Source organism: Diuraphis noxia, unplaced genomic scaffold (genome assembly GCF_037042655.1).
Source record: "Diuraphis noxia isolate RWA-SAM2 unplaced genomic scaffold, SU_Dnox_SAM2 contig0003, whole genome shotgun sequence".
In the NCBI taxonomy this organism is placed as follows: Eukaryota; Metazoa; Arthropoda; class Insecta; order Hemiptera; family Aphididae; genus Diuraphis; species Diuraphis noxia.
This window is the reverse complement of record NW_028301713.1, coordinates 78,760,307-78,771,499: the sequence shown is the minus strand read 5'-3', so window position 1 is coordinate 78,771,499 and position 11,193 is coordinate 78,760,307. Positions and strand designations below refer to the sequence as shown.

General features: G+C 27.5%; 1 non-coding gene across 1 annotated transcript; it reads right to left on the bottom strand.

Moving 5' to 3' along the window:
• Window positions 1–992: 992 nt before the first annotated feature.
• Window positions 993–1,083, bottom strand: TRNAY-GUA (transfer RNA tyrosine (anticodon GUA)). Its single transcript is given in 2 exon segments — window positions 993–1,028; window positions 1,047–1,083. It is a non-coding gene; the product is annotated as a tRNA-Tyr (tRNA).
• Window positions 1,084–11,193: the final 10,110 nt, after the last annotated feature.

Here is an 11,193-nt window from a genome sequence, read left to right as displayed (position 1 = left end):
CATCAATACATTTTCAGCTCCACTCAGAATTTGAAATGATTAATTTACTATAATTAATTTGATATGTTCTTGCTTATTCACGTATTCTATATCACAAATAACAATAACATTACATTTCAAATACAATAAATACATCCCATGTTATAGGATATAGATTATTATTGCTAGGCATAACTTACTATCTGCAACATAATTAAAACCACTGATTTAACTTATTGTTATCACAGATTGTGTCTGTAAATTAGTAAATTATACATTATAAATACAATGTAAGGGATTCGAGTTCAAAAATAAAATATTGCCAACTGCTTTGTTGGCTGAAGAAAATATTATGTAATAATTTGTGGACATGACATAAGTTAAATATAACATAATGATATTATTATAGTGAATATTACAAAATGTATTTATTTCGTTTAATTATTTTCTGTTTATGATAGTATAAATTCGACAATTTTATTGTATAATAGCCACATATTATTAGGTACCTATCTATAGCTCTGAGGAAATTACTTACATTTTCCAATATAAGTACTCTACAAAGAAAAATATTTTTAATAGATATTATGAATTAACTCGTAATGGTTAGTCTACGGTTAAAATATAATAAGTCTATGGTTTAATTTATAAAATTATCAATAATTGGTAGATCATATTATCTATTATGTGTAGCACAGAGACAACGGTGGGCACTACAACTACGAATATTGGAAAAACTCGGTTTGACAAATAGTTCTTGATTATTGACCAAATATTTTAGGATTTTAACAAGACTTTGTAATTAAATACTAAAAAATAGTTTGGTGACTTCAAAACGTGGTTTCACGCGTACCTTACTTTTGAGTAGCGAACGCCGTTTAAAATCACCACGAACATAGTTTGCTTGATATTGAACAGCTATATTTGAGTAATTAAATAAACTACGAATAAATAATCACCCCAATAAAAGTAACGATCAAACGTGTTTTAGATTTTAAAATATAAAAAACAATTCCTTCGGGCCGGATTTGAACCAGCGACCTATGGATATCTGTGATTTAACGCCACTACAGTCCACCGCTCTACCAACTGAGCTACCGAAGGATAGATTATATTGTGCACGTTATTTCATTTAAGCAGATTTGTTGGTACTTTCACCCGTCTTAAAGACACAAATACAAGGCAGACTACGTAACAAACCATATAATTTAAGAAAGTTAGTTCAGCTTCTTCCATGTATTGCGCCGTGTGGAATATTTGAATACATCTAGTCGACGCCGACAACCGATACGTATATAATAAGATCGCACAAAAAATTTCGTCTCAAGTCAGAAATTAAATTTCAGAATAATGTTGGTGGTGTCTATGATTACAGAGCGGAAACAGAGAACAAAGTTGCTCTTGTCTATTGATATTATGATACAAAATCAATACAGTTTATAAGTTTAATAAGTGCTGTTATATTCCTATATATACTGATAGGCGTAAGAGATAATGGAATGTATTCAAGTTGAGAGACCGAGATCGTTCAAGAGTAGAACAAAATGTGTTTGGTATTTAATAGGAATACTAATTATGTTATTAAATGACAAATGTCTAGAAATCAATCGTGTAAATACAATATATAAATAAACATGGTATTTTTGAATCGTATATGTCAGGGTTATTGCTCAAATGAATCAACAAGTTGAGAGTCACATAATATAAGATATCATCAATCTAAGATTGCTGTTGTCTAATGTCATGCAGAAGTGCCAATTTTTCAAAACTCTTAAGCGTAATGTTGTGATAGGTATTTACCAACAGATTTTGAAACTTTCATTTTGATGGATCGAAACATTCGAAACGTTTGCCTACTATGTTTGATGATAGGAATGTAAATATAAAAAGGAAAGTTTAAAGCTGAGTGTGAGTGTCTATTTAAATATCATTACTATTTTTTTTTTTTTTTTTTTTTTTAGAACTTTCAGCTACAGCTATTATAGTTCGACAATTACAAGTATACAATTAAATTAATAATATTAAACATGATAATAATAAATCTGATTAATACAAATAATGATAGACGGTAGAAAATGATATCGTATCCAATTAAGATTAAAATAACATAATCACAGAATATTTAATAACAACAGTTTAGATATTTATGATTTCGTGAGGACTGCAATTAAGGAGATAAGGTATTCTTAGAAAGTAATGTGTTTAATAGAGAGGATAATCATTACTATTAATTAGTATAATTTAACCGCTGCTGATTTAAGGTATTATAATTTAAAATATATATAATAATAATATATATATATGTACAATACATATATGTAACTACTGATGAGCTCGAAAATTCATATTATTATTGTTGTTAAGCCATATGTGCCACAGTGGCGGTTTTGATAAAAAATCAAGGGGGGGGCTATTTTCAATTTTTGTGCCCCCCACCCTCCATAATAGTTGCATATATAACTTATATATATATATGCATATATATTATAACTTACAGAACATAACAGTTGACACAAAAAAAATCCAAGGGGGGGGGGGGCGAGCGCCCCCTACGCCCCCCCTAAAAACCGCCACTGATGTGCCATAACTTTTTTATTATTATATTTATTCTTGAATTATTTACTACTATATTTTTATAAAACGACACATAATACAAAATATAACATTGACCCCTTTTTCAATAGATTATAAGACAACAAATTAAACATTAAAAACGTGTATTACATAGATAATAAAAAAACCATATTTTACTTAATTCGAATTACCTAAGTACCTAACTTAATTAACGTCAGTATCAACTTGGCAATCTTAAACTCTACTGCTGATGCTACTTACACCTGTTGAACTCAATTACATTGTATAATGAGATATATTTACACCTGTATCTGGATTATTCGGTATACAATTAATATCTTCATCTTACCAAGATGCCTTTATTTGGTATTAGGGCTGTACAAAATGTATCATATTATTTGTATTTCCATTTTCCATGCAAGATATTGATGATATTATGTAAAATATATTTACATGATAATGTTTTGTTGGTATCGGCGCGATAATTACTTATAATACTGGAATTGAACTTGGAACATTGTACAAACAATAGTATACAGTATATTAAATTAATATTGATTGTTTTATGTTCCTTAGTTGTTTTGAGTACAATAAAAAAAAAGAAATTTACCAGATGTATATATATACAAAAACACTTAATAAGATTTATATGTTATACCTGCACTTGAGAAAACAGTCCTAAACCATTTTTGTGTGCACTTTGATCTTAAAGCGAACTATTTACATGAATCACCAATATAAAAATTAAACTTCAAAGAGGAAGAAAAATGAGTATTATACTCGTAGTACAATAGTGAAATGAAATGTAAAAACAATTATTTTTATCAGGAATGCCTGCAGCAGATTAAATTACCGAGAAAATATTTAACTCCTGAAATACTTAACCAATTACTTCCTTATTTCTAAATTTTTTACTAACAAACTCCATGACAATTTTTTTTAAACTAGCAGACTAATTAGTTAGTGATGTAAAAATAATATAATAATGAATTAAGTTTGTAAAAGAATTGAAAAATATATTTAAAATAAAAAAAATAAATATATATATATATATATATATATATAATATAATAATACATGTACCTATATGATAGTTGTTGTATAGATACTGTATTTTTAATATTCTAGCTTCTAGGTATTATTTGAGGTAAGTGACAGTTAATATCGATTAATAGAATACATAAATACTATAAAATATCAAATAATATGTATTTTTTTCTTTTTTTTTTCTATGGTATCGAGGACCGGAGAAGGAACAATGTTGCCAATACTTCTCCTCCGGACAAATAATATGTATTATAAAAACACTTATGATGGTTGCCTAATCGCTCCCAAATATGCTCATGGTGGCACGGTTCTCATAATGATAGATTGCCATATATACACCGAATTTAGAAAATACAAACAAATTCTTGATTATCTGTATGAATTTCTCCATCACAATATATCCTCACTCGTAGCCATCGTCGATTTTATTTAAAAAAAGCGAACCTACAAAACAAACCATAAACTATAAAAATGTATACAAAAACACGTATTAAACTTACTAATATAATACCTATATACTTCTCAATCATCAATCATCATAGAACTAAGTCCACTTATACTGTTTTCCAATAGTATAAGACGTTACCGTGAGTATTTTATTAATAATAATGATAAAAACAATCATAGAAAGATGTTTAAAGAATGTGTGTGGCTAGTAATCATTTTGGTCTGATCTCCACGCTATCCTTTAAGTACAAATATACATTTTTTAATGATAAAAGTTAATTTTAAACATTTCATATAACTATATATATATAAAATAGATAACGAAAATATTATTTTTTGACGACGAAAATTCAAAATATTAAAAAGTGCCAATCGGCCCCGATCACTTTACTTTATAAATACGTCTCTTTTTTTTGTATGTCTCATGATTTACATTGTACCTATGCAATATCCTATATATTTGATAAATTATTAGTTCTCCATAAAACAATAACTAATATCCAAAAGTCAAAAATCTAATATTTTGAATTCGCCACATTATTTTAAAACTATATTATAGGTTTTTTTTTTTTTTTATTAGTTCAAAACAAAATCCGCGGCATCTATGGCCATTGGATTATCATAGTAATATAAAATACTTTACATAATTACATTGTTAAACATTTTTATATATACATACATATAGAGATACAGTCAATACAGATCATAAAGAAAAAGACAGTGTGTTATTGTGCATTAAATTTTGCTGAGTAGTCCTGTATTATGTAAAAATTTCAAGGTCGTTGTGAGGTTGCTCTGTTCGGGGCTGATTGCTTCGGAGAGCTGGTCCTCCCGGTTCAGTTCTCTTCTTTCTTTGTCGTGGTTTCGGCATTCCGTGAGGATGTGTTTGACCGTAAGAGGAGATCCGCAGTATGTACAGTCAGGGGGTTCTTTTCTCTTTATAAAGTGTTGGTGGGTGATGTGTGTATGACCAATCCTTAGACGAGTAATGGCTATCTCCTGTTTCCTGGATATGTTTGCCGGGAACGGCCAGGGGTATGTAGATCTTTTAATTTCGTGTAACTTGGTGTTCTGTTCTGCCCATTTGTTTTATTATAGATTTCCTATAGGTTTATTGTTATGTTTGATTATAGAATTTATGTATGACTTGTTATTATTAACTATACCTTTTTTAAATTAATTATGGATATCATTATTTTATTAAATCAAATTTAAAAATTATAATTTATTTTACTCAAGTTTTAATCCATACAATTGTATTTAAATTTTCAAACTGGGGATAAAAAAAAATGTTTTGTGTAATTTTTATAAATCTAAACTATTTTTAAACGCACTTGTAGTTAGGTATGACAGCATAAAAATACATAAATATAATAATATAAAATGATCTAAAATATTAATGAACTAGTTATGAATAAAACATTATCATTTATTTTGATAGTAACACATACTTATCTTAAGATTTATTCGATGCAAAAATAATAAACATAGAAGTACCTATATAATATTTGATATTATGTAACACATATTCAACCGGACAATGATTGGATTCTATCACAATGGTACCTAATATTTTATTACATGTTTCAAAATCAATAGAATAATACGTTATAATTCTTGTTGGAATGTAAGTTTACTTTTAGAATTATCTAATGTAAAATGTAATATTATATTAAGTAAATTATTTAATTGTCGAGCTATAATAGTCTCTGACTGTAAGCTAATGAAAAAAAAAACACGTTATAATCTGAATATATGAATTAAATCAATACTTAAACCAAATTTAATTTTATACAATATTAGATCTACAAATTTCTTGCAGTAATTGCAAATTTTAGGTTTCATTTCATCAGAATTCTTCATGCATTTCTATATTTTTAATAATCAATATTGTAAATTTATGACATTGTAAAAATACTCAGTGTATTGACACAATTAAATTAATAAATAAAAATAAATATATTTTTAATGTTTATAGGTAATATGACCTTGGTAATATACCCTATTTATAGTTTAATAAAATATTATTCTATTTATGTCATTTAAACTTAATAATATAATGCGTTTCCATAAAGATAATGAAAATGTGAGAAACTGAGGACTACACGACTGATGGCGGGTGTACGGGTATTATTGTAAATAAAATAACTGGTTTGGGTCGGAAATCTGGATACATGCATTATTATAGAAGGTACAATCTTTCCATCAAGGGTGCTGTAAGAAAAAAAAGGAAACTTTTCACCAATAACAAAATAAAAAATAAACTTAGGATTGTATATTTGTATATGATAGTCGTAGGTAAACGTCAATAAATTAGATTGTGTTTTATCTGTTTTATAATTTATTTACCCACTACGTAGTACGAAGTACCTATATGATTATAATTTATAGTAATATGAAATAAATATTAATGTGAATATAATTTTACACACCTACATTGATAGTATTTTTGTTCTCCAATAAATTTATAAAACACGTTTTTGTACCTTTCTGAATTTTTAATTTTGTATTTCTCGGGTGTCTAATTTGACATAATATAAGTTATAGCCGTATAACTATACAGGGTGTCTCGTGAGGATTTACCCATTGCAACGATATCTCCCGAAATAATGGTGGTATCGAAATTCTGGTTTTGTAATAAGACTCACAGAGATAAGAACTATAATTATTTCATATTTAAATTTATTTTAATGTTTTGGTAAAGAAGTTAAAAAATATATTTTTTTATTTAATTATTTCCAAAAAAATATTGACGTTTTAAAATTATATTTTCATTAATTTCCTGATTTTGATATTTTTTGCTAAATGCTAAATGCGTCCACTGTTCCGAAAATCATACGGCCAGTTTCAAGGGGTGCCAGTTCTATCAAACCATTCTAAATCGCTACAAAATAAAGTCTTCAAACTCCAAAAAAAAATATCACATTTACAAAAAACATATCCTCCGAGTCCCTTCCCATTGACCCCTCTCAATCCATCCCATCATATGCGGCTGCTACTTCGGGTTCAAATCCGAACATTAATCCGCAAAACTCTAATTTAAAATTAGATCTATCAAAATTCCTATCCGATTTAACCTCCATAATTAATTCTTTTCTTTCCGCTATAATAACAATCAATTAATTATGATTATGATATTTACATTTAATTTTATTTCTGTTACTATATACACTAATATTCCGTTCTGTTACTCTTATCTGACATCATTATCTTATTTATCATTATATCATATACTCATGATTATTAATTACCAATTATTACTTATTGTATCCCTGTATCTATCAATATTGTAATTGTTGAACTATAATAGTTATACTGAAAGTTCTTAATAAAAAAAAAATAAAAATTTTAATATTTCCATTATTTCGTGAAATATCGCAATGGGTAAATCTTCGTGGGACACTCTGTATAGGTAAGTATATGAATATGAGAATGATATATTTTTGATTTTACTATAGAGCTACCTACACATAAAATGAATAAAAGTAAAGGTATAGGTACTGTATTTAATATTATTTAATTTCTGAAATTATTAAATTATGCACCTATTAAGACTTTATTAAAATGTATTCGGTATCTCAACAGCATTCGTTCATTGGTTTATTCTGAGTAAATTTCTTTCATAATAAATACTAAAATAGAGTTGAATGGAGTTGAACGTAGAGTTCTTAGCATAGAGTATATTATATTCCATTGTTCTAGGTAATAAATATAATAAATATGTTAATAAAGGAAATATATTAAGCGCTGCAAACATTATGCTTATACAGTTTTCGTAAAAATAAAAATTGAGTTAGTCTGAAGTATCAAACTTTGTTTATTATTTTTATAGACAGAGGAGCAGTGCAAGTGGTGCAACTGTGCAACTAATATAATAGTTGAAGAAAATTCCAATTTGATAACTGGAAAACACTGAGAAACCAACTGTGCGAGGTTATAGGTTTTAAATATAATAAATATTCTCAGTACCTTTGCGATGGCATATTTTATTTCAATTCAAATTTATTCGAACATTCTCTTCAAATACATTTGATCACAATTTAATATAATTTATTGAAACAATAAATGTACATACTATAAATATAATGCATTGAATTTGACTCTTCCTAACAGATTTATTTTCATACATTCTAGTACACTCTTAATAGTAGTGGATTGAATGGTAAGTCTCTCTTTTAATATATTTATAAAAGAAAAAAGTATATTATTCACCTCTCATTATTGTCAGTAAATACATTTTATATTATTATTATTGTTGTTGTTGTTGTTGTTGTTGTTGTCTGACGTACATTATCGATCAATATTCTTGATCAATGTTCAATACTATAATAGAATTTAAACTTAATCTCTTTGATGTAAATTATATTGTGAATCACTACGCCGTTGTACGTATAGCTAAGTATACTATTTGTGTTGGTTATTGTCTCCCTTTTTGTCATCATTCTTTTCAGCTACACCGGCCGTATTTTTATTGTACACTTAACTGCAATCGTGTCGTTCTTGTTTCATTAGATATTTTGAAAAACATGTGTCAATAAATTTAAATATCTTTTACAACATTTTTTATATTAAATCGTTCGGTACATTTACTCGTAGGTATACAAATATAACTTTAACTATATTTTTGATCAAACAGTAAAATCAAATTGTATCCTTCCATTGTAGGTATTTATATTGTATAAGGTCTCAATGGACCGCAGGACTTTTTTTAAACATAATATATAATTTTAGATTTTAGTAGTTATCGAAAGTTTCAGATGTCTAATCTGTATGTCTTGTCTTAATGTTTAGTTCAGTCAGTACTAGAATCGGAGACAAATTTTTAATCTTCATAGCTCTTCCCAATAAGCGTTATCTAGAACTATTGCGAGTGTGACGATAACTGTTTCGTAAATCCACTAATACCTGCTCATGTTATACACATTATACACATAACTGTAACCTGTAGTTTGTTAGTATAATCCTAAGTTCTTCATCTAAGCACCAATTGACTCAAACGTCGATACAACGTATTTACAATCAAAATATCGTTTATAACCATAATAATAATAATGCCTCGCCAAATTATCAGCATTAGTATAGTTACCAGGCATTTTGCTGTCACATGTGGCTTTAGTGTACATTTCAGACGGCCGTTCGATTATTACTTGGTCGGATTTATTAATTTTTCGAATACGACACATTTCTTTTGTCTAGATTTCTATGAAATATCACCCCAACATGAATCACATTTGGCAGTGTTTATCTCCCTTACAAAAAGCCATTATTTAAGAATGCAAATCAAATATCTATAGTGGATAAATAATTTATTTGACACCAGTTTTATTGTTTTCTTCTATTTGATGAATTTATTAGCGAGATCTGTGACTTTTTTCTCCAACAAACTTCGAGTGAAATTTTGTCATTCAAATTATAGGTAACTTATCGCAATCATTAATATTTATAGCGTCGTTGGTTCATTAATAATTACTTATCAATCGTCTGTGTATAGCCTGTGCACAATATGATATTTAGTCCGTTAAGCCAATTTTCATTAAACATGAACATTTTTAAATTTTAAGCAGAACAATAAATGTAGTTAATGGATTTATATCATCTTCAAAATAGTTTTGATGTTTTTACTTCTTACAAACATTTTAAATGGTTGACTATTTTATTTATTGATTTACAATGATATTTTTTTTATTTTCTAGTAGAAGAGCTTATAAGTTGGTTTTAATGTAATTTAAAAAAAGTTGCTGTAAATTTAAGTTAATTATTTATGAGCGTTGAAGTTAGAACTTTGATTAAAGTCCGTGAAAATCGCGAGTTCTTTTATAGTTTGAAATGCATAACCTTTTATTTTGAATACTTAATGCTTGAAAATTTAATAAAAGATTTCTTATAAGTGGTTCTTACTAGAAAACAAAACTAGCTTAAGGCCACATTTATTTTTTATGATCATTTAATGTTAAAAAGTTGATAAAATCGGATATTCATAGTTTAAAAAAAAAAAAAAAATAACAATTTATCCTCAAATCACTTTTTCTATTTTATTGTCATTAAAAAAAGGATATAAGTAATAGGAACTTTTCAATATTTCTTTTTTTTTTTTTGGCCTTAAGCTCGGAAACTATGGCCATAAGCTATTGTAGGGGTTAGTTCCATTTGTACAGTAGGTTGGCAACACATATATGTGTGGCAAGGATTTTACCACTAAGAATTTGGTGGTCATCCATCCAAGAAGTAGTGGCAGCGGGTTGATGCGTATTCTCATTCACGTCGTGTAAATAATATCGAATATCACGCTACGCCAATAAGTCACAAAATGTACTTGATTGTTTACAATCGCAATATTTTTAAAATTTGACATTTTTTTCAAAATTATTTAAAGCTACGTATTAAATAACTATTAAACGAGTAGATACCTACTTACAACATTTTTACAAACACCTTTACTCCTTTTTATGTCTCTACGTCGATTGGGAAAATGTATTTATAACTTAATTATAATAATCTACGATTAATAATATTATTATTTTAATTTTATAATTTATACAAAAATTAGTTCAACCTATTAGTAGTTTTTTTATACCATATTACTTCAAGTAATATAGGTAGATTATAAAATATCTTTAGGAATAATGTTAGACCGTCTTCGATTTCAATAGTTTTTCTTATACATTGACTAAAATTAAAACGTAACATGTACATTAGAGTAACCTAGTCAATTCTGGAATTCTCAAAATAAACTATAAAGCAAGCCAAGTAATAGGGTTTTTGTTTTAGATTCTGAGCGGAGCGAGGAATTTATTGACTTTACAATGATGTGTGTTTTTTTTGTCATCACGTTTTGGGGCAGTAAAAATGCTTCGATTTTCGACTTCAGTACCTTGTTAGATCATAAAGTGAACCTAGTTGGTACTTTGGGGGGGGGGGTCAAAAGTAAAAAATTCTCAATATTTGTCTAAATAACCGGGATAAACAAGCTAAAAATTAAGGAAAAAACGGGAAGTTTTACGCACAATCAGTTTCGACAAAATCGATTTTGGTTTTTGATGTAATTGTAAAACATAAATATATGAAATTTTCACCGAATGTTTATATAAGTATATTCTATCCACCATACGGTTTTCAAAAAATTTCGACTTAAGTTGAACTATTTAT